Genomic DNA, 23,482 nt, shown 5'->3' on the forward strand with positions numbered 1-23,482 from the left:
AGCAACCAGCTTGAGTGGCACCCCTTCCACCACCTTAAACATTCACACCCTCCACCACCAGTGCACCGTGGCTGCAGCTTCTCTAGAATGACTAAGGATAGGCAATAAATGTCACCTACACCCACATCCTGAGAACTACCATATTTGGTCAAGGAGGTAACTTTACCCTCCAGAAAATGCACCACCTGCTGAAACTCAAGGCCTATTTGGAGTATGTTGTGCGCCACAGAGAATTTAAATTTTCCTTCTATTTTTCAATTACAACCATGAGGTTAAAATGATTTGTGATAGAATTTTGGTGGAATTCCCCCCACTTCCTATTGTAACTTCAGTGTGAGGTTAGTAGAAACTTCGCAGAAACAGTGGGATAACTTCCACTGGTTTAAAATCCAGGCTTCTTGGTTTAGCATGACAAGGCAAATCATGTTTATGCTCCTTTCTGCATCCCAATTTCCCATTCCTCCACCTCAGGCCTCCATTTTCCCTTCTTTCTTGATTCATGGGGTACACTCCCAAGAATGCTTGCTGTCTCTGGGACGTTGAAGTGAGCATTCTTCATGTATGAGACTGAGCAATAAGGTTTGAGAAGATATTCATTAACAAGTTTATAGCCAAAGAAGTTCTGAAGAAGTCATGTCACTGGATTAGCAATCCAGAAGCCCAGGTTAATACTCTGGAGATGTAGGTTAAAATCTCACCTAGGCAGTTGGTAGAATTTAAGTTTAATTCATAAATCTGGAATATAAAGGTAGTCCATGACAACCATCGTCAATTGTTGTAAAAACCCATCAAGTTCACCAATGTCCTTCAGGGGAGGAACTCTGTTATCTTCACCTGGTCTGGCCTACATGTGACTCCAGACCCAAAACAATGTGGCTGACTCTTAAATGCCCTCTGAAATAGCCTAGCAAGTTACTCAGCTCAAGGGAAATCAGGGATGGGCAACAAATGCTGGCCTTTTCATCGAGCCCACATCCCATGCAACAATAAAAACATTGATTTCCCTTAGTTTCTGCATTGTAGGGTGTGGTTTAGAAAAGAAGGCATTGATTTACCTCCCAATAGCCTTTCCCTGCAAAGGTTGGAATCTTATCTCTAGCATTGTATCTCAATGGTCAAACCAAGATCCCACACTCTCTGAGGATGAGAAAGAGGTGGAATGTTTTTCAAATCCAATCCTCTGTAATCTTTAACAAGGCTAAGTGAATGCACAGCAAAGAAAGGTTCATTTTAGTTAAGTGTGTAGAGTAATGGTCATCTACATCTTGGCATGAAACACATTACACAGTATGTGACTGATTGTTCTGTTCTGTGTCCATTATGTATGAATAAACTTTCAGTAGAGAACAGTAGGGGGACACTTAAAGCTGCAGGGCACACCATTTAGACTTTTTTTTCCCCTTTAGTAGCCATTAAAACAAAAACTCTTCTGGAAATAAAATTGAAATACATTTAGTGCAGCTTTGAAGGCATTGGGCTATGTTTCCTCTGCTTAGCATCTTGTTTGCATCTATATCTAGAGTGTTATATGGTTGGTAAACCCCTCTGGCCTGGGTTCCAACCCATTTAAACTTGTTCCTTTGGCAGTGGTAAATATAATGAAGCATGCCTGAAACAAGTGCTGTCCTACAAATGAAATTTAAGGAAGCTTGGGGTGATGCAGTTTTAATCCTGTATTTATTTCTCCACTGAACCCAGGTCACATGTTGACAGCACCTGTATAAATTGGACGTTCTTAGATACTGGGCTGTGTCTAAAATCCACGGACACATGAAGGGCTCCTTCATCTTGTCAATTGACTTTTGGGCGGTTAGGAGACCACAATTTGGAAGTTTTTCAGTGTAATGGGGCTACAGAGTGTCTAAGAAAATTTAAGAACTGGGGAGTTATGCATAGTTTTTGGCACAACCACCTCTTTAGCATAATAGTGCTCCAGTCAGAATGCCACTTATGATGTAAAATAAAAACTGAAAGTGCTGGAAAAACTCAGCAGGTCTGGCAGCATCTGTGGAGAGAGAATCAGAGTTAACGTTTCGAGTGCAATATGCCTCTTCTCCAGAACTGCCACTTTTGATGTGCTACTTGGATGAAAAGCAGAACCAGGATGAACTTTTGAATACCCAGAGTTGGATGTCATTATTACTGTAGAAGGTACCTATTCCCACAGTTAAACAGCCAAACAAATATGTTGGACACACAAAATAATTTTGGATTTCAAAGAGGAGTAATGGCTTTGGAGATTTCAAATCACCAAGAGACAGGACTGTGCAATATACTGCAGGAGAATGTCTCACCCATTTCCAGATTGGGCATGGCAATGATATTAACTGATAACACCACAAATTCTTTGCCTACTGGACCAGTGGGGACATTAATAAAATCCTTAATCTCTCCCCTCCTGGTCATTCTTTCATTATGTCCCTCATTGCTATCTCCTTAAGACCAAGGGGTACAGACCTAATTGTATGTGCAGCACAAATGGCTTAACCATCAATCATCAGATTTGGTTGGACCACATCTAGCACTATCAGGACTCTCTCTCCTTTGCCAAAACCATCCACTACTCCAGGGATATCTCAGGAGCTCTTCTCCATTACCCAACTCCAGCCTTAAATCCCTCTGCCTTGATTTCTCTGTTTCCTATTTTTAAGGTAATGTTACAAAGACCCCTTCTTTAAAACTGATATAGCGATGACGCCTGTGATAAATAGATAGAGTTCAAGGCATTTTAAATGTTTTAGCTTGATTGTTAAAATGGTTGAGTCATTAAACCATCTCATGTCCTGTGAAAGCTAAAAATCCCACTATTTCAGGAAGTTGTCCTGTTATCTTGATCAACATTCCTCCCTCAATCAGCATCTCCAACAAAACAGGTTAGCCCATTGTTCATCTTATTACTGTTTATGGGATGTTGCTGATGCAAAGTGGCTGCCATGATTGCTGACGTAACCACATTTGATTTGCTTCAAAAGTTGTTAGTTGCACAATGCAGTTTAGATATTTTGCCGCAATAAGACATTATGTAAATACACTTGTCTGGAGTTTGAAGTTTGTGAATTTTTCTCTGCATGATAACTATTTATGACTCTGTTATATGCAGAGGTTGATAGGGTTGATATATCAGTCGAAGCAAATTTCAGAAAAAAAACATGCACTGATTTATCACTTGTAAATAACAAAGGTACCTGCTTTGGTTACCAAAGGTTTGATTTTATTTTCTTCTTTAAGTCGTTTATAAATGCAGACAGTTTAGTCCAGCTATAAAACAGGATACTATCTCTTTAATTGCAAATTAGGGTCCACCATTTGTATTTTCTAGACATTACTTCAGAGAGCCAGGAGCACCGAGACAAACCCATACATATGTTAAATTCTCATCAGTAATAAAGATTAAGTAGAAGTTAATGGCATCCAAGTCATGCTTGTGAAGTTAATCTCCTTTTGAAAATTTAAAATTAGATTTCGAGGATCGAAACAAACAGGGGGCGAGACTTTTTCGTAATATTTTAATCAAATTGTCATGACTGACTGCATACAATTAAGAATCCTGTCAGTCACTATTACTGGCCCTTTTGTTTGTCAGCTGTTTGGAATGACGGAGTGAAGTATCGTGGCTAGCGATTAAAATGTGACCTTTCTCAGCACCTGTTCCCTGACCCAGGGTCTGCTGCTGCCTGTCAGATGGCCACTTTTTGGCGGTGATGCGAGTGGGACAAAGGTGAAGTGAAGCTGAAGACCCCCAAAAAAGTAGCAGCTGCATTATGTCTCACAGTTGGAGTTTAATCTAAGTCTCAACCAGTCTTTTTCCGTTGAGTTTTCAAGCATCCTTTACCCAGTCAAAGGAAAAACCCATTGAACTTTGGGTCAGTTTATCATTAACCATGGTTCAACTCAAAGACTTTTTGACTAAAAATCAAATGCCCGTCAATTCCCATTACACAAATACCTGTTAAATAAATATTTTTGAGTGGAAGCTAAAAGCAATCCAACAGTTTATTGTTCACACACTCATGTTAATCTTCAGGAATGAATGGTAATCTCACTGCCAAGCAACGTTCTAATTCAGTGCAGTGAAATTAAAATGATGATCACTGCGATGAATTATAATGAGAGTTCACTATAGGCAAAGTAAAAATAATTACAATTGTGAAATGTAAATTATATTCACTGCAGTGAGAGTACTTGCATTAGTGAAACTAACACTTTAATCGTTGCAGTAAAAACAAAATTATTAACTGCAGAAAAATTGAAAGAAAACCTATTTATCTCTACAAAATTAAAATGATTGCCGTGAATAGAAAGTGACACAGTAAATGATTACTTTAATGGTTTGATCCATTGCATCCATTCAAGAACATAGTTAAATCCAATCAGAATGAACTAAGTCTAATATCACCCTATTCATGATGTACTGCTCTCTTTTTTTTCACTAAAACAGGTGCAATCTGAAAATCTGAAAAAGTTGTACTTGAGACAACTTTAATAAGGCAATAATATAAATTGGTACTCATGTCCCAGTTTACAGCAGGACATGGATAGCATCAAGACTTAGTCTGACAAGCACCAGGTAACATTTGTGCCACATAAGTGCCAGACAATGACCTTTCCAAACAAGAGAAAGTCCCACCTGGGGTCACGTTTGACCAGAGCTGAACTGGATCAGACATATTACCAGAGGTGCGTAGTCTGTGACAAATGCTCCTTGACTCCATTAAAAGCTTCATTATAATTGACAAAACTCACAGTGAGAGTGTGATTGAATACACACCACGTATTGGATGGGCAACACTCAGCGAGCTTGACACTATCAAGACAACTTGCTTGATTAGTTCCTCTGCCACTGGACTCAATGTTCACCATTTTCACAATTATGGGTCCAGTATATACAACCTACAGGATGCACGGCAACAACCCGCCTAAGTTATTGGACAACATCTTCCTACTCCATGGCCCTTCCACCAAGAAGAACATGAGCAGGAATACTGTGGGAACATCACCACCTTTTCATTCCTATGAGGGCTCACGTTGTTGCTCAGGCTTCAGGATCCAACTTACAAAAAAGTTGTCCTTTCCAATTTGAAAATGTTGAAGAATTATATGAGGAAAGTCAGTTTGAAAGAACAGATTTTCACTGCCCTCATTGCTACCCAGAGAAATGCTCCCAACCAGATCATTGGACAGGCTATGGGAGTGCTCAGTAACTGAGGTTGCTATTTTTCAGGACTACTTAGCCTTCAATCCCTAATCTGGATTACAGCCTAAAATCGTAAATAGTGGGACTCTTACAGAATTGGCAAAGGACATTCTCTCAATTCCAGATCCAGTGGATCTGCCTGAAAATGTGCAGGGTCATGAGCAGTGCATCACAGCCATTTCATTGTCTGGCAGAAGGGGTTGAAGGGGCACTTCAAGCATACTACAGCAGGTTCCTGGTCCTCTACAACCATCTCCACATGTTTCCCTTCAAAACTCAAACACTTCACATGCTGAACCTGCTCAGGGAACATCTATAGGTACTAGCAGACTTGCAGAATACTGTATTGAAGGGGAAACACCAGAAAAAGGAAAATTGAGCACATTGGTATCAACCACTTTGAGGAAAACAAACTTTATTTCTAACTTGTCCACAATGTTTTTTTCTGCTCATACAGCAGAAGGTAGCAGCAGAAACAAGCAGATACAGGCAGTGAAGAGGGTAACATCGAAGGTATGATTTGGACCACTGCACAGGTGGCTGAGTTAAGCAGTCAGGTAAACGTCTCCTGGTTCATTACTCTGCAAAGTTATTTCAGCGACGACATCCGCAGAATCCTTGCCAGTCCCGTCTTCTGGTGCCGGCCACAGATGGACCTCTTCTTCAACCTGCTTTATTAGGAAAACTCTTTAGAAGACAGAATTATGCAGCATGTGGTAGATTTTTATTTTATATTCTTTCATGGGATGTCGGCATCGTTGACAAGGCCAACATTTGTTGCCTATCCCTGAATGCCCTTGAACTGAGAGGCAAGCTGGGCCAAATCAAAGTCAACCACATTACTGTGGGTCTGGAGTCACATGTAGGTCAGACCAGGTAAGGATGGCAGATTTCTTTTCCTAAAGGACTTGGTGAAGATGGGTTTTTACAACAATCGATGATATCTTCATGGTTATCATTACTGAGACTAGTGTTCACTTCCAGATTTTATTAATTGAATTTTAATTTCACCAGCCTCCATTGAACCCATGTCCCTAAAGCATTAGCCTGGGCCTTTGGATTGCGCGTTCAGTGACGTTACAGTACTGTCTCCCCATGGTAATGATAATGCTGTTCTTGAAGATCGTGTCTAGGTGATACCACAATATATCTATGACCTGCTAGGCATCTAAATGCTGCTAGTTTGCCTGTGATGACCCTGGTGGATGCAAACAATGGGCAACAATAGAATCTGTGTTCACTTTCTGTGTTCATTAGCCAATGCTGCAGAGCTTAGCCTTTTCTCCCAGGGCCCTCCTTTCAGTTTGGTGATTGTTTCAATTGCTTGATATTGATTTTGGAAATTCACTTTGAACAGATGTTTTTTTTTTGCTGGTGAGTCCTTGTAGATGATCTGCAAAACCCAATCCCGCAAATCAGGGGTCTGTATAAATAGTACAACAAGCAGGAATATGCTGATGGAAGGGCGATTCATCAGATGAATTGATGCAGAGTGTCTTTGATAGCAGGTACGAAACCAGCCAGAAGCTGGGTCATCTTTTGTTAAGGAATGTGAGTGGTGTTGAGAGGGTGAAATTAGACAAAAGAAAGCAAAATACATTTTAAAAAGGGGGCAGTGACAAAGTATCAATTGAAACTATTCCATAAGTAGTATTTTAAGGTACAGCACACTTTTGGTAGATATCATTAGATCTCCGTCTGGAAGAACTCGCCTGATGTGGCCACATCTCAGAGTGCCATGTTTCACATATCTGCAGGGCATATCATGATTGTCTCAGATCGCCACTCACCTGTTACATAATCAACAACAACAGCTACTTATATAGTACTTTTGAGATTGTAAAATGCCACATCACTTCCTGTTTAAAATTGTTAAATAAAAGTATTATCAAACAAAATTTGACAAGCTAAGGAGGTGTTGGGACAGGTGAAGTAGGTTTTAAGGAGGAAAGAGAGGTAGAGAGGTGGAGAGATTCAGGGAGGGAACTCCAGAGCTTAAGGTCCAAGATAACCAATCATATACCTTGTAACTGCATGTTAATGAATCAAAGTTAGCAAAAGGGAACAATGAGAAGTGAGTTGGCACGCTGCACAGGCGATGTTGCGCATGTTGCTTCTGGTGTTATGGTGGTAACGCTAGATGTCGCTAATGTTGTGTCACTTGCTGGTGAGGTTGTTGGTGTTGCATTTCTTATTGGTGATGCTGTTGACGATGTCTCACTTGTTAGTTATGTTGCTGTTGTTGATATGTTTTGCTAGGGTGAATACCATCTCTGTTCCTTCTCATTTGCTTGCCAGTTTCAACCTCAACCTTTGAATCTTAGCCTCACCAGCAACCTTTGCAGGGAACATGGGGAATAGGTGGGGCTGAAGGTACAGAGGAGAGAGAGGCAGCAAATTCTGGAAAAAAAAGAAATCAATAAGCTGTAGAAAATTAATGTGACTATTAAATACTTTCAGGATGGAACTGCACAGAGGTAAGGATAACTGGACCACTGTGTTATTTGCTACAATTTCCTCATTCTACATAATTACATATAAAAATCTATAGAAAACTATTGTTGCTGATTTGGGGCTGGATCTTGCTCTAAAACCCAGTTTGGGTTCTGCTAGGGCCACTCAGCTCCTGATCTCATTACAGCCTTGGTTCAAACATGGACAAAAGAACTGAACTCCAGAGGTAAGGTGAGTGTGACTGACCTTGACATCAAGGCCACATTTGACCGAGTGTGGCATCAAGGAGTCCTAGCAAAACTGGAGCCAAAGGGAATAAGGGGGAAAACTCTTCGCTGGTTGGAGTTCTACCTAGCACAAAGGAAGATGATTGTGGTTGTTGGAGGTCAGTCATCTCAGTTCCAGGACATCACTGCAGGAGTTCCTCAGGGTAGTGTCTTTGGCCCGGCCATCTTCAGCTGCTTCATCAATGATCTTCCTTCCATCATAAGGTCAGAGGTGGGGATATTCACTGATGATTGCACAATGTTCATCACCATTCACGGCTCCTCAGATACTGAAGCAGCCCATGTCCAAATGCAGCAAGACCTGGGCAATATCCAGGCTTGGCTGACAAGTGGCAAGTAACATTTGTGTCACACAAGTGTCAGGCAATGACCATCTCCAAAAGAGAGAATCAAACCATCACCCCTTGATGGTCAATGGCATTACCATCACTGAATCTCCCACCATCAGCATTCTGGGGGTTACTATTAACCAGAAACTGAACTGGACTAGCCATGTAAATACTATGGCTACAAGAGCAGGTCAGAGGAATTGTGTGAAGAGTAACCCACCTCCTGACTCCCCAAAGCCTGTCCACCATCTACAGGCACAAGTCAGGAGTGTGATGGAATACTCCCCACATGCCTGGATGAGTGCTCCCACAACACTCAAGAAGCTTGACACCGTCCAGGACAAAGCAGTCCGCTTGATTGGCATCACATCCACAAACATTCACTCCATCCGTCACCAACGCACAGTAGCAGCAGTGTGTACCATCTACAAGATGCACTGCAGGAATTCGCCAAGGCTCCTTAAACAGCACCTTCCAAACACACGACCACTACCATCTAGAAGGACAAGGGCAGCAGATAGGTGGGAACACCACCACCTGGAAGTTTCCCTCCAAGTCATTCACCATCTTGACTTGGAAATATGTTGCCATCCTTTACTGCCGCTGGGTCAAAATCCTGGAACTCCCTTCCTAACAGCACTGTGGGTGTACCTACACCACATGGACTGCAGCTGTTCAAAGAGGCAGCTCACCACCACCTTCTCAAGGGCAATTAGGGATGGGCAATAAGTGCTGGCCTAGCCAGTGAAGCCCACATCCCATGAATGAATAAAAAAAAATGTTAACAATACCATTATTAATGTGTAAATTGGCCAGCAGGTTTTGGGGATTAAGAGATAAGCCGTGAGCTGTGAATCTCCAGAACTTGTTGACTGATTTCAATTCGCAATTTTACTTCACACTGACAGCATTTTATTTCTCCCTTTTATTTTTTAAGAACCTTCTGATTTGCAGGTTAGTTACCTATTAAACTCGACACAGAAATTTAAGTCTGTTAATTAATGGTGCAAGTACATTTTTAACAAGGTGATAATGACGAATCTAACTTCGGTCTCTGGTCCTGCTTCCACAGCCATTTGAAAATCTGGCCCTTTATTTCTCTCTTTGTGTACTTGATTTGATCCTAATTCACCCGTCCACTCTCCAGCCGATCCCGGACCCACCCACTGCACCCACCCACTGAACTGAAATAAGGTTTTTTGGGCAAAAAAATGAATAGGGTTAGTTTTTCGTGGTGGAGATCACAATTACCCCATGCCCAAACAAGGCAATGCAGGCAGCAAAAATTGTATGATTGTGCTGTGCAGTCCAGAGGTAAACATGCTGCTGAGTGGCTACAGGCTCAGCAGGAGGCCCAGGTGCGTGCATGGCTAGCACAAACTAAAGCTAGCCTGCACTTCCTAAAGGCGGCCTCTGCCTCGTAAAGGAGAGGTGTATTCTGGCTGCAGAAGGTGTTGGAACTCTATCGAAAAGTGGTTCTCACAAGAAATAAAGAGTACCAATAGAGCAGCATGCCAGAGAGAGGACTGCCAGGTTCTCTGATCCGGCACTAAAGGCATTAGCCCAGGAGACTGGAAAGAAAGACATCAGTCAGCAGCAAGCCAACAGATCATCAATTCACACATTTTGAAGGGAATGGGTGCAGATAGCATGGAGGTCCATTCAGCAAGTCTAACACTTGAGGACCTGGCTGCAGCGCTGCATAAAGTTCAATGGCCTTACACAAGGTCCATGAACGTAACTTCAAATGCCATCGCAGCACCAACCTCACACACTGCTCAATGCACTCACTCGGCAGCAATCCCAATTAATCAGGTCTCATGCCTAACATTCATATGCTCTGCCTCACGCTCACACACTCACCACTGTTGCAAACCTCACACCTCCAACTTGCAGCTTTGACATACTTCCAGCTATTCATCCATAACAGGCATATCACCCAAACACGTTGTAATATGTGCCACAGACACTCTTTCCTTTCTCTTGCAGGATAAGGAGGTGCATAACTGGAGGGAACAGTGAAGAAGTGGCAGGGGACAGGCAGACCTGAATCCCCTGAGCCCCTCGGAGGAGACAGTGTTGTAAATTATGAGCACGGCAGCGACGGAGGCTGTGGCACGACATCACTGAGAACACCCAGGGTTACAGTGTGCATCTGCCTTACACCCATTTTCAAATCCCATTTCATCCTTATCCAACAACCTGATATGAAGCACAAGCTACAGGCAATGCGACCATGAATCCCTCGCCTTCCACCCAACCTGCCTTCCCTAACTCCAAATCTCCTCATCTGCATTTGTGGCTTCAGAAGCTGAAGAACTAACAACTGGCTTGCCTGTGTAGGCTCATGATGAAGAGTTCAAACAAGGCCAGCTATCTGATGAAGAAGCGCCATCATTTGATCAGGCACTTGCAGCCACTAGCTCAAACACTGGCACTATGAGCAGAATTTTGCCCTTGGTGGGGGCGTTCGATGGGGGGGTTGGGTGGGGGCGGTCAGTAAGCCGACCACCACCCCCCCGATCGGCGCCGCACCGCGATTTTATGCAGGCTGACCAATTAAGGCCCGCCCAGCGTGGAACGCGAGCGGCAGTGCTCAGCGCTACCTGTGTGGGCGGGGGGGGGGTGTAGGAGGGGGAGTGGGCCTAGAGCGAACATCACGCATGCGTGCAAAAGAGCGCTTCAATTCCCTGAGGCACGGAGCTGCCTCAGGGAGATGAAGGGCTGTTCAAAAAAAGTAATGAACAAAATAAAAATGTCATAAAACATCTCTCCTCATGTGACTCTGTCACATGAGCAGGGATCTGTTTTTTAATTTAAGTGTAAAATTTCATTTTATTTTTATTTGTTTTAGGAAACCTCATCCCGCCTGTGGATGAGGTTTCCTAAAAAATGCCTTTTCGCCTTCCCACCAACCTTTAGGTTGAACGGGCAGTGAAAAATTCAGCTCAGTTGTTAACTTAATGGCCTTAATAGGCCTTTTAATTGTCAACGGGTGCGTTGTGGGCTCCGGTGTGACCCTGCCGACCAAACTATTGGGAGAGCGCGCGTTGATGTCGGCGAGCTCGGCCTACAGCAATGCACATTATTTCACGCTGGGGCATGTCGGGCGCACGCCCATGCACCGAAGGAGAATCCTGCCCTAAGTGTACTTTAGAGGGTAGCCTAGAGTCAGGATCAGCACATGGTGAGTCATCGGGCATGTGTGGGTTACAATTATCCCAGGGGAAAGGACAACTCCCTGTGATAGACCCCTGGAGGGCTAGGTCACAGATATGTTTTGCTTTGGAGCACTTAGATGAGGGCTTTGATGGGAGGACAAGCAGCAATTGGCTGATAGGCATGTACACAGAGATGCTCAGTGCATTGGCAGACCTGCTATAGAGTCTGTTGTCACTGCCAAAGAGCATGGAGGACTCCAGCTCCAAATTGGCTTCACGCAGAGCTCGGAGCTCATCCTTTGTAGTGTGGAATGGGCGGCCAACTCAAAGACAGCGCTTTTGCGCCCATTGCAGCATAAGTTAGAAGCTACTCTGCATCTGAGTGCTACAGACTGAGGTCATGACATCCATCGTTGCTGTCAGGCAAACCCAGCCTGGAGCTGAGCTGACTTGGACTGCGGCCATTATGACTGCAGATACCAGTGCTCTAGGGAGCATACAAGCTCTCATAGCAGTCCAACAATTTTGTACTCCAACAGATTACAAGTACTGGTGAGGGGCTGCCCTGTGGGAGTGGCAGCAGTTTCACAGTGCAAAAACCTGCCATCTTCTCCCAGAAGGCCAACAATCATGCTCCTACCACTGCCAGTCTGCCTATGCCTTTGCTGATGCCTCTTGTTCAGCTCAGACTGCTGCCCCCATGCTGTGGTGGCACAGTCTGAAACCGGGGCACACAAGGTCTAGAGCTGGTCAAGATCATCCTGCAAGGCCATTTGCAGCCTCCTCACTGTAAGACAGCAACCTTCCCCCAGCCATGATGGCATCCACTGAAGTAGCACTGTGTAGGAGCAGCAAGTCGGGCAAAGGCTCCCACAAGAGAGACACTAAGGGAATGCACAGTGAATAATTCAGTTTTTACGTATTATTGGAATTGTTCTTGGATAAAGCTCTTGTGCATCGGGTTTTATTGTGATTTTGTTATTTCAGGATTTTGGCTAGGGGGATGCTGTGATGGCACATTGCAGAGGGAAAGAAAGCTAGAAAATTGTGGAAGTTAAATTGTGGGGATATTTTCAAGGAAACCAGGCTCTGATGAGCTCTTGACGGACAGTCTTACAGAGCCATGGTGCTCTGGATGCCTCCTCTCCTCCTCCTTTTCCCCCTTGTTCAAGGCCTGGTGACCAGGGCTGTGCCTTCATGAGGAACAGTTTGTAAAGAGCACAGCAGAGCGTCAGGAATTTAGAGACATGCTCCAGTGAGTATTGTAGGGTTTATCCTGAGAGGTTCAGACAACGGAACCATTGTCGTAGAATGCTGATGGTTTACCCCATGACATTGCTGGTGGTGTTGGAAGGGAGTCATAAGCCACATGTAAAGTGGGTGATAAAGTCACAATACCTGCTTGAAATAAAGATAAAGACTAAGACTGGCTTCTTCCAACAGAGTCTTATTTTTGGTCCATAAAACTCTACAGAGAACTTGTTCCACCTGTTTTCTCTTTTATACATTCAAATAGATATTTAGCTAGTTAACTGATAATTATCAATTGAAGTCCTTGTGAATTAAATGTTTCCTTCCCCAACTGTGGGTAGCCTTGTCACCAAGCAGCCATTCCCTGGCTCATGTTGGTGACTCAAGTATGGCGGGAATGGCTGACTGAAGTAGGGGCGTACCACATCTACGCCAGAAGCATGCAGTGAGAAAATTGTGACACCACTGAAGATACATGCAGTACACATGGCACACACCCAGCTTAATAAAGTTTGAAGGCTCTGAGCAGAAAGCTCTTTGGGGTCAGAGTTGCAGTTTTAGCTAGAGCACACTAGGGAGTTGGAGCACAGGCAGCAGAGAGAGAAATTTGTGTGCAGAGAGAGGAGCAGGAGGCTCTCAACAGATGTCTCTGCCCAACTAAGGTATTCAGGGAGTACTTCTCAGTCAGTAGCAGTGTCAGAGGTGGCAATGATTCACCGAGAAGGTTGCCGCTGAACTGTGCCACCTCCTCAGAGGACATCGCTTCCAGTAGCTGTCAAGATCACTGTGGCTCTTAATTTCTATGCCTCAGAACCTTTCCAGGTTGGAGCTGACTACATCACCAACATCTCATAGTTTGGTGTACATTGCTACACAAGGCATGAGCAGAAGGGACTTAATGGTCTTCCCTCTAAGCAGAGAGAGGCAGGAAGAGTGGGCACATGGCTTTGCCAGGGTAGCAGGATTCCAAATTGTACAGGGAGCCATCGGCTGCACGCATTTTGTTCCATAGGTGCTGCATCTCAACAGGGCTGCTACCAGGATAGTGTGCATTCATCATCATGATATTCACTGCATGGACAGTCATCAACTGCATGCCAAGAGAGTGGAACCCCTTGCAGTTCTGCTACATCTCCCTGTTGAGATGCAGCATCTGTAGAACAAAATGCGTACAGCCGATGGCTCCCTGTACAATTTGGAATCCTGCTACCCTGGCAAAGCCATGTGCCCACTCTTCCTGCCTCTCTCTGCTTAGAGGGAAGACCATTAATTCCCTTCTGCTCATGCCTTGTGTAGCAATGTACACCAAACTGTGAGATGTTGGTGATGTAGTCAGCTCCAAACTGGAAAGGTTCTGAGGCGTAGAAATTAAGAGCCACAGTGATCTTGACAGCTACTGGAAGCGATGTCCTCTGAGGAGGTGGCACAGTTCAGCAGCAACCTTCTCGGTGAATCATTGCTACCTCAGACACTGCTGCTGACTGAGAAGTACTCCCTGAATACCTTAGTTGGGCAGAGACATCTGTTGAGAGCCTCCTGCTGCTCTCTCTGCACACAAATTTCTCTCTCTCTGCTGCCTGTGCTCTAACTCCCTAGTGTGCTGCAGCTAAAACTGCAAGTCTGGACCCAAAGACCTTTCTGCTCAGAGCCTTCAAACTTTATTAAGCTCCTTGGTCCAGCATCATTCCTTTCTGACTCCAATAGCCTGTGACAGGTCCTCCAATAATACAGTTCACACTGCTTTCACCAACTCTACAGCAACAAAAGAAAGTCAGAAGCACTTCATCTGAAAGTCCCATGCTGATGCCTTTAAATAGCACTGGCTGGGTGTGTGCCATGTTCAACGGTGTTACAATCTTCTCACTCTGCATGCTTCTGGCATACGTGTGGTATACCCCTACACCCACCCCTCCTGGAAATTGGTGCAAGCAACCAGAATGGATTGGTCACCATTTTCATCACCTTCAGCCTTGCTTAGCACTGATGCAAGCAGTGTTAAGGGATCCTGAAAATGGAGCTCAATCTTACAGCCTTAAAATGTAAAATGAGAAAGCAGCATAAAAAGAATCAAATGAAAGTAGACTTGGAGCAGTGGAATAATCTCATAGTTAATATGGTAAATAATGCACTCCAGAAGTTTTCAAATACTGTACTGCAGTATTTTCAATGTTGATAACTTGCATTTGAAAGCTGCAATGGAACAGGACACATTCTGAATGATAGTGTACTTACAGGCAACACTCAGACTATGAAGATTGTGTGCACAGAATGGGAAATTATGCTTTAGTTTGTTCAAGTTCCAACAATAATGTATACCTTTAGGCCTTGGTGCAATTTCCCTACACATTTCTTACTACACAAGTATGGTTTACGATAGCATGATGAGAAAAGAGCAGATCACCCAGTTCATCAGGGCCTTAAATACAAGACTGTGTGCCCTGTTCTACTGAGTCCTTTACGCTGCCACTCTTAACATCAGCAACAAAATCTAATTTCCTTTGATTCACTTACCTAATAAAACACCATCTTTCCAGTATGACACCTACGTTCATTGAAAAAAAAAGGAAGAATTTTTCCACTTATTTTTGGTACGCCTCAGACAATGTAGAAAAATGGCAAAAAAAAAGCAATGGCATTTCTCAGGAAATTGACCTAATAGTGCAAGAGGACTTAGAAAAACTACAGGAATTAACAGACATGTCCCGACTTTCCTCTAAACCCACGCGTGGTCTGGCAACCAGAGTTTAGAAAGTGATGATTAATATTGTGATAAAATTTTGTTTGCTAAGTAGAGGAGTGGGTGAGTTAATATGTTGCTTTCACTCATGTCAGCTAGGTTCAAATCCAAGATGATGCTGGTAGGGTGAATGTCTCCTTTGGTGGCTGCAATGATATGCATAAATTAATAATCCCACTCATTAGTAAATGGAACAACCTCATTTTTGACAGCCTAGGCACAAAATGAAGCATTCTTGTGCCCTCCGCACAATAGGACCAGTAGCTTTTCCAGGATCTTGTACTTGTCATTGAGTTGATGGAGTGCAGTGCTAAGCTCAAAAATGCTCAACTTATAGTTGACCTTCGTTTTAGATGGTATTTCAGCAACTACGGAGAAGGGGAGTGAAAGAATAATGATGGCATTTTGAATTTACCTTTTCTAACTGCAGTGACCATAATGATTCTCCCCCAATGATGCTCAATGGAATAAATTTTCCTTATTCAAAATGTACAGCACTTCACTCTAATTTTTACAAAAATTGGGATATTGGGATATGGACACTATCGGAGAGTTGTGAAGATTGCATCACGTCTTAGACTTGTGCTTCTGACAAGCTGAAAGCAGTGTTTCTTCATAAGAAGTCTTTGATTGGAAACAGTTGTCTGTGTTTTTGAAAATAGCAGAACAAGTAGATAAAGCTGTGAAGAAACATATGGGATCCTGGGGTTTATAAATAGAGACATCAAGTACAAAATCTTTATATATCATTGGTATGGCCTCAAATGATGCATTGTGTTGAATTCCGAGCATCACTTGGATGAGAAGGCCTTGGAGACAGTCCAGAGGAGATTTACTGGAATAACAGCAGCAGTGAAGGACTATAGTTTTGTGGAGAGACTGGAGAAGATGAGATTGTTCTGCTTGGAATAGAGAACACTAAGGAAAGATTTAATAGAAATGTTCAAAATGACGAATGGTTTTGATAGAGTGAAGAAGGAGAATTTTCTTTTTACTGGCAAGAGGGTAACCAGAGGACACAACTGTCAAAAGAACCTGAGGGGAGGTGAGGAGTTTTTTTTAATGCAGCAAGTTGTTATGATCTGGAATGCACTGGCTGAAAGGCTGGTGGAATAAAATACAATAGTGAATTTCAATGGGGAATTTGATAAAGCCTTGAAAAGGGAAATATTGCTGGGCTATGGGGAAAGAGTAGGGGAGTGGACTGTTTGAATAGTTCTTTCAAAGAAATGACACAGGCGCATAGGTATGAATGGCTTCCTTCATTGCTGTAGGACTCAATGTCCTTTTTGGATGCTTGCATTGTCTCCTGTACTGAAGCATTTTTGCTTCTGTCTAATACTGCAGCCTATCTTTCATGAAACCACAGTTGAGACCTGAAGGCAGTACTTAGCTGCTTGGATAGGATATGTGACTGTCTAAGCCCCAAAGTCTGGATCTTTTGTTTAGTAGATTGGATGCCAGTCTGAGCAACAATTTCCTGCTTGAGACATTTCCAGTTGGCCCAACTATGCAGCCAAATCCTGCAATTGGTATTGCTTTCAATATAATAATGGCTAATTGGATGCAGACCAAGTGATCGTCAGAAATGCCAACACGGGTTTGTTAAATGCCTCTGAGTGATCACCGAATGTTAGATCTAGGTAGTATTACTTCTCGTTGGAGAATGAGCCAGCTGGGAGAGACCATTAGCAACTGAGAAGGAGAAGTTAGAATGGCTTTGGTGGATTAAATTTTGCTTTTGAGCCAATCTTCATGGTGGCAATTAATATGACGGATCAAAAGAACGGTGCATCTATGAGAGGTTGGTCCAATTTTGTTGATGGCATTCAACAGATAGGCAGCAGATGCTGGAGTAAATTAATGTAGCCAAGAGACCCTCTCATGAGGTGCTTATGTCTGAAGGATGTTGATTTCAAATTTTGCTTGCAAGAGGCTCCAAGTTATACTTAAAATGTAAGGAACCTCTGTACACATCTATCCCATGTCTAAAAGATCTACAAGCCAGGGAATTATGCCGTCACATTTACAATCCACTCCATTGCGCATGATTGCTAAAATGCCAGGGGAGGATGTAGGTTGGTCTGAATGTCACAAATATTTGGAAAACGAGTGTCCAAGCCATGTGCACTTCATTCTGTCATGGGATGTGGGTGTCAGTGGCAAGGCCAGCATTTGTTGCCCACACCTTATTGCCCTTGAACTGAGTGACTTGCTAGTCTATTTCAGAGGGCAGTTAAGAGTCAGCATTGCTATAGGTCTAGAGTCACATGTAGTCTACACTGGATAAGGATAGCAGATTTCCTAAAGGATGTTAGTGAATCAGATGGGTTTTTACAACAATTGATGATAGTTGTCATGGTCACTATTACTAATAATAGCTTTATATTCCAGATTTATTAACTGAATTTAAATTCCACCAGCTGCCATGGTGGGATTTGAACCTATGCCCCAGAACATTAGGCTGGGCCTCCAGATTACTAGACTAATGACATTAACACTACACCACAATCTCCCCCCATTTGTTCACCAGTAGTCATATGGGCATGTTTTCCTCCATCCGTTAGTGCAGGGAATACTCAAAATCCACTGCCTCTACCCATGGGCCAACCCTGATGAATCTGAAAGCAGTGCTAGGATTCTCTCTTGCTGTGAGCTCAGAGGATTGTCAATGGGGCAAAAATATGTGATCTTTTGCAGCCTAGAAGGAGCAAGAGGGGAATAATGACTACAACTAAGAACAAGGTGAAATGTTGTGACAGTGCAAAGGCAGCCAGAGGCTAGTGATAACAGAGGGATTTCCCATCAGATCAGATTTTATACACTATCCAGGAGTATGAGAGAAGTATTTAAAAAAATATGGTCCCTCTGGTACAGTACTTAATCATGGATGAAATTTGGCTTTATAATGACCTAAGAGTTGATGGAGTATGACGTGGTTGGTACAAATGAGGAACAGCTTTCTGGAAGCAGTTTTGGCAATGGAGTTCGATGATATTAGAGAAGATTGCTGGATTAAAAATATTGATACATCTATGACCAAGTATAGATTCATAAGAGATGGCAGCTGTTGATATGCTTAAGAGATATAAGCTTGAAAGAAAATGCCATGAATAGTGTGACCATCTATCCCCTTACTGCAGTTAACTCTGTCCCTGAAATCAGAGCTGGGTCAACTGACTGGCAGATGGAGGTCCCACAGCACTTATGGCAATAAGGTGGCCAATAAGGAATTTCAGGGTTGAGACTGTCATTGTTAATTAATGAGTTGGCCATTTGGTCTACAAGTGGAATGAAGACAATGAAAGCTGAAGACAAATGATCTGAAGAGCAAAACAGTGGACAGTGTGCATGATGCATGAAGGATATCACTAATATAAAGGTAGAACTTAGTGGGAGAGTGGACGGAGCCCCATGGGTTAATAGAAAATGATGAACTATGGCACAAATAGTGGGATTTCAGAGGAAACTAGTTAGCCATAAATATTGAAACGGCCTGCCAAATTATGCAAGGAGTTTGTGATGGGGCTTACTGTCATCATGAGGAGGGAACTGCTGTTTATGCATCCAATTGTTATTATTAAATGGACCACATCAACTCTATTCCTGTCTTTGTTCCACCCCTGATTATTCAGTGGGGGAGTACAGCCATCGTTTTCTGAACGTTAATGGAAGGTCACATGATCATTTGTGTAGATAGCACTTCAAATGGTAGAAGCTTTGAAACGTCCAAGGCAATAATAGAATAACTCATCAATGCATTCGTGAGCAGAACTCCAGAAATGTGTACAATTTTTTAGCAAGTTTACCAGTGGAACAGGCAAGTCTTGGGCAGAATTTTATGGCTCTGCTGTGATGGGGGTGGGGCCATAAAAAGCTGCAAGCCATTTAAAAGTCCATTGACTATGGCAGAACCACAATATCCCACTGGTGTAATCCATTTTCCCAAGGAATGAGGTTTTGAAAGCAAAATGTTCCTACTGGTGCCAAGCAGATTAGGGCTATTTTAATCAGCCTATTTTGTTGCAGGGTATTCTAAACAGGTAGATATGAAACTAGGGTCAACAGAGCCCAGCAGTAAGGAAACAATGCTGAATGTAAGATCATAAAAGTGTAAGGGAGCAAAAAAGGCTATTGCAGTCCATCTGTCTGATCCTAGTGTCTAGAAATGTCAGGTCCCTCAATACCTCTCCAACAAATTCTCTTTGACTTTCTGGCACAATCAGCCCCTACTGACTCCCTTGCATGTTCATTTCCTGCATCCATTACAGGCTGTGTAAAGCAGTTAAAGCTGAACTGCCTTTTTTAGGGTTGCCAACCCTCCTCGGTTGACCTCGAATCTCCAGGAATTGAAGATCAATCTCCAGGACACAGCTCTGTGCCACACTGGAGAATAATCACAGGGACGTTAAAAAATATGATTTTTTAAAATAATTTTCTTTGAACATTTATTTACCAGATATAAAAATATTGGAAATAGGAAAAAAGAGGCTGTTTGGTTAACATCCAAGCATCATCCAATTGGATAATGAGTCTTTTTGCTTTCCAGTTGGTGTAGGAAGGCAGTGCAACACTAGGATGGATGTAAAAACAGGAAGGGCTGGGAAAACTCAGCAGATCTGGCAGTATCTGTGACAAGACAAACAAAATTAATATTTCAAATCCAATATGACTCTTCTTCGGAACCAATATGACTTCTTAAGTTCCGAAGAAGAGTCATATTGGACTTGGAGCATTAACTCTGTTTCTCTCTCCATAGATGCTACCAGGCCTGCTGTGATTTTCCAGCCTTTTCTGTTTTCATTTCAGATCCCCAGCATCCACAGTATTTTGCTTTTATATAAGGATGGATGTGTTAGCTGACTAATGGCAACAGCATGGGGGCGGGTCATGTGAAAAATCCTCCAGCATTTAATCACAGCTGGCAATCCTACTCTATTTTTTTAGCTTCAGTCTTCTAAGTTTAAGACCATATGGTTGCCTATTATGGAATCTGTGACCACATATTGATATTTATCTTGTCAATGGTCTTTAGGTACATTATAAAAGTTAGGTTTTGATATTTGGAAAGCCCTGGTAAATGAGCTTTCTTATTCAGGATATGAGTAAGCCAAATGACCATTCACTACTAAGTTAAAAAAATAAGGGTTTAAAAAGCCCATAGTCGTAAATGCCAGGATGCAATTATTGCAAGTTCCATCAGCAGATGAGAGTCATGGATGGTCCCATTATTTAAATTCCAATGATAGGTGCCTGCACCATGAGGGGTGCATCTCAGGTGCCCATGAATCTGGGAAGGCTGAGAATTCCAATGTGAAGTGACTTCTCTCGGGGGCTGGAGGTGGCAGGACCCTCTCAGCGAAATCTTAATCATGCCCCCACTGAGCCCGTTTACAAGGAGGTTAAAAAGCCCACAGATTTTACCTGCATCTTTGGGAGTCCAGGCCACATATCATGAATGGATCCCCAAGCAGATCCCCACAATGGCAGTTGATGATACTGGTATGCTTTGTTCTTCTAGCTATAGAAACTTAGAGACTAGGAGCAAGAGTAGGCCATTCGGCCCTTCGAGCCTGCTTCACCATTCAATATGATCATGGATGATCCTCTATCTCAACACCATATCCCTTGATGCCCCTAATATCCAAAAATGTATCAATTTCTTTCTTGAATATACTCAGTGATCTGGCCTCCACAGCCTTTTGTGGTAGAGAATTCCACAAGTTGACCAACATCTGAGTGAAAAAATGTTGCCTCATCTCAGTCCTAAATGGCCTGCCTTGTATCCTGAGATTGAGGCCCCTCGTTCTAGGCTCCCCTACCAGGGGAAACATCCTCCGTGCACCCAGTCTGTCTAGCCCTCTTAGAACTTTATACATTTCAATCAGATCCCCTCTCAATCTTCTAAACTCTAGTGAATACGGGCGCAGTCAGACCAATCTCTCTTTATACGACAGCCCTCCCATCGCCGGTATCAGCCTAGTGAATCTTCGCTGCACTCCCTCACTCCCTCTATGGCAAGTGTATCCTATGCTGACTGTAAGCCACTTACGTGGTATTTCTCATATTTGAGATGCAGCAACTCCTGGGCTAGGAGTCAACATGCCTGCCTCTAGCTTCTCTGACTCTAAATGGCCTTGTTTGGAAGGAACGAAGTTCCATTCCACCTCCAAATCACAAATTTTAGTGGAAAAAACAAATATGAGTATGAAACAGTGAGCACACTTATACACCATCGATTTTCTAAGACACAATGGAGGAGAGTATAACAATAGGCTATTACAAGCCTTACTTTTGGTTTTGACGGGAACTCTATTATTGTGAGAAGATGATTCAAATCTCTATTGTTTAGAAATAGCTGTTGACATTCCTCTGTCTGCTATCTTAGAGGTGGTGTTAACCCATTTAAAATAAATGGACCAATACTTGTATTAAGATAGCACACAGAGAGCTGTCTTATGAATCCATTTACTGTTCATTGTCTAATATCACAAATAGCCCATTCCAGGATCACAAGATGAACTCCAGTTAAGGCAAGCAAAAGCAAAATACTGCAGCTACTGAAAGTCTGAAATAAAAACAGAAAATGCTGGAAATACTCAGAAGATCAGGCAGCATCTGTGGAGAGAGAAAGAAAGTGGACAGAATTTTACAGACCCTCACCAGGAGGTCTGGGGGATCTGTAACATTCCTCGGGTGGCCTTCCCACCGAACCCCTGCCTGCCACCCAGCATACTCCCCCAGACCCCCTCCCCCTACTGCAATTTTGCAGGGGGCAGCTGAGGCCTAGAGCAACCTGCCTGCCCTCAATCTAATTATTGGTTGCTTCCCACTGAGCCTCAGTTTTGAGGCTAACGGGAGGATCTCAGCAGTGGGGGAAAGCCCAGTAGGTCACCCTGCTTGGAACTCAGGTGGAAAAGGGTAGGGGTGCCTCCCTCAAGGGCCCCCTTTCCACATTGTGCATTCCCCCCTACCCCCGGTATGCCCCAATGTGGGTCATCCCTCCCACACCCACTGGCCTCTCCATCAAGATTCCACCTCCACCACCCCCCCTGACCCTGGTTCTCCCCATTCCCTTAGGCCTCACCTCCGCTTGCCTTCATGAGTCCGCCCCACCCCCCACTCCCCCCCCCCTCCCAACATTTACCTGGTCCTGGACTCTGGAACTTAGGCTGGGATTTTCTGGACCCACCAACGTCAATGGATGTTTGGCTGCCTCTCTGAATTTTCTATCTGTGATGGGTAGCGTGCAAAAATCCTGCCCTTAGAATCTAGGGACTGCTTACTGCTTGTAGTCCCAGTCATGGCCACTGCTGCCTCTGGTGCTGCTGGGACTACACAGCTGCCGGCCAATCAGATTGGCCAGCAGCCTTCATTGGCCTGTAGCTTTCTGAGATGGGCAAAAGTCTTGTCTCCGGCCAATTTAAATGCTTGTTGGGTCGCTGTGATAAGCAGGGACGCGTTCCCTGCCGACTCTTCAGGTAGCGGGGCGGGAATCGCCACTATCCGAGAAATCCTGCCAGGTCAATGACCTTTCATCAAAACCATGGATTAGGATCGATTCTGATGAAAGGTCATCAAGCTGAAATGTTAACTCTGTTTCTCTTTCCACAGTTGCTGCCTGACCTGCTCAGTATTTCCAGTATATTCTGTCCAGATAAGATGTGTTTCTTTGTCAGTTACTATGAGTTGGCAAGTATGAGATTTTATGCATTTTATGCTATTTTAACCCTTTCAACCATTGATGAGGGTGAAAAAACAAAAACAGAATTACCTGGAAAAACTCAGCAGGTCTGGCAGCATCGGCGGAGAAGAAAAGTGTTGATGTTTCGAGTCCTCATGACCCTTCGACAGAACTTGAGTGAGTCCAAGAAAGAGGTGAAATATAAGCTGGTTTAAGGTGTGTGTGGGGGGGGGGGTTTGGGTGGGGGGAGAGGGAGAGAAGTGGAGGGGGTTGGTGTGGTTGTAGATGAGGGTGAGGCTGGTGTAAACGGAGGCGCATCTTAAATTAAGCCAGTTGCACTGCATCCAGTCAAAACAACCTTTGGTGTTTTGCTAAATTGACTCTA

This window comes from Carcharodon carcharias, chromosome 20 (genome assembly GCF_017639515.1).
Source record: "Carcharodon carcharias isolate sCarCar2 chromosome 20, sCarCar2.pri, whole genome shotgun sequence".
In the NCBI taxonomy this organism is placed as follows: domain Eukaryota; kingdom Metazoa; phylum Chordata; class Chondrichthyes; order Lamniformes; family Lamnidae; genus Carcharodon; species Carcharodon carcharias.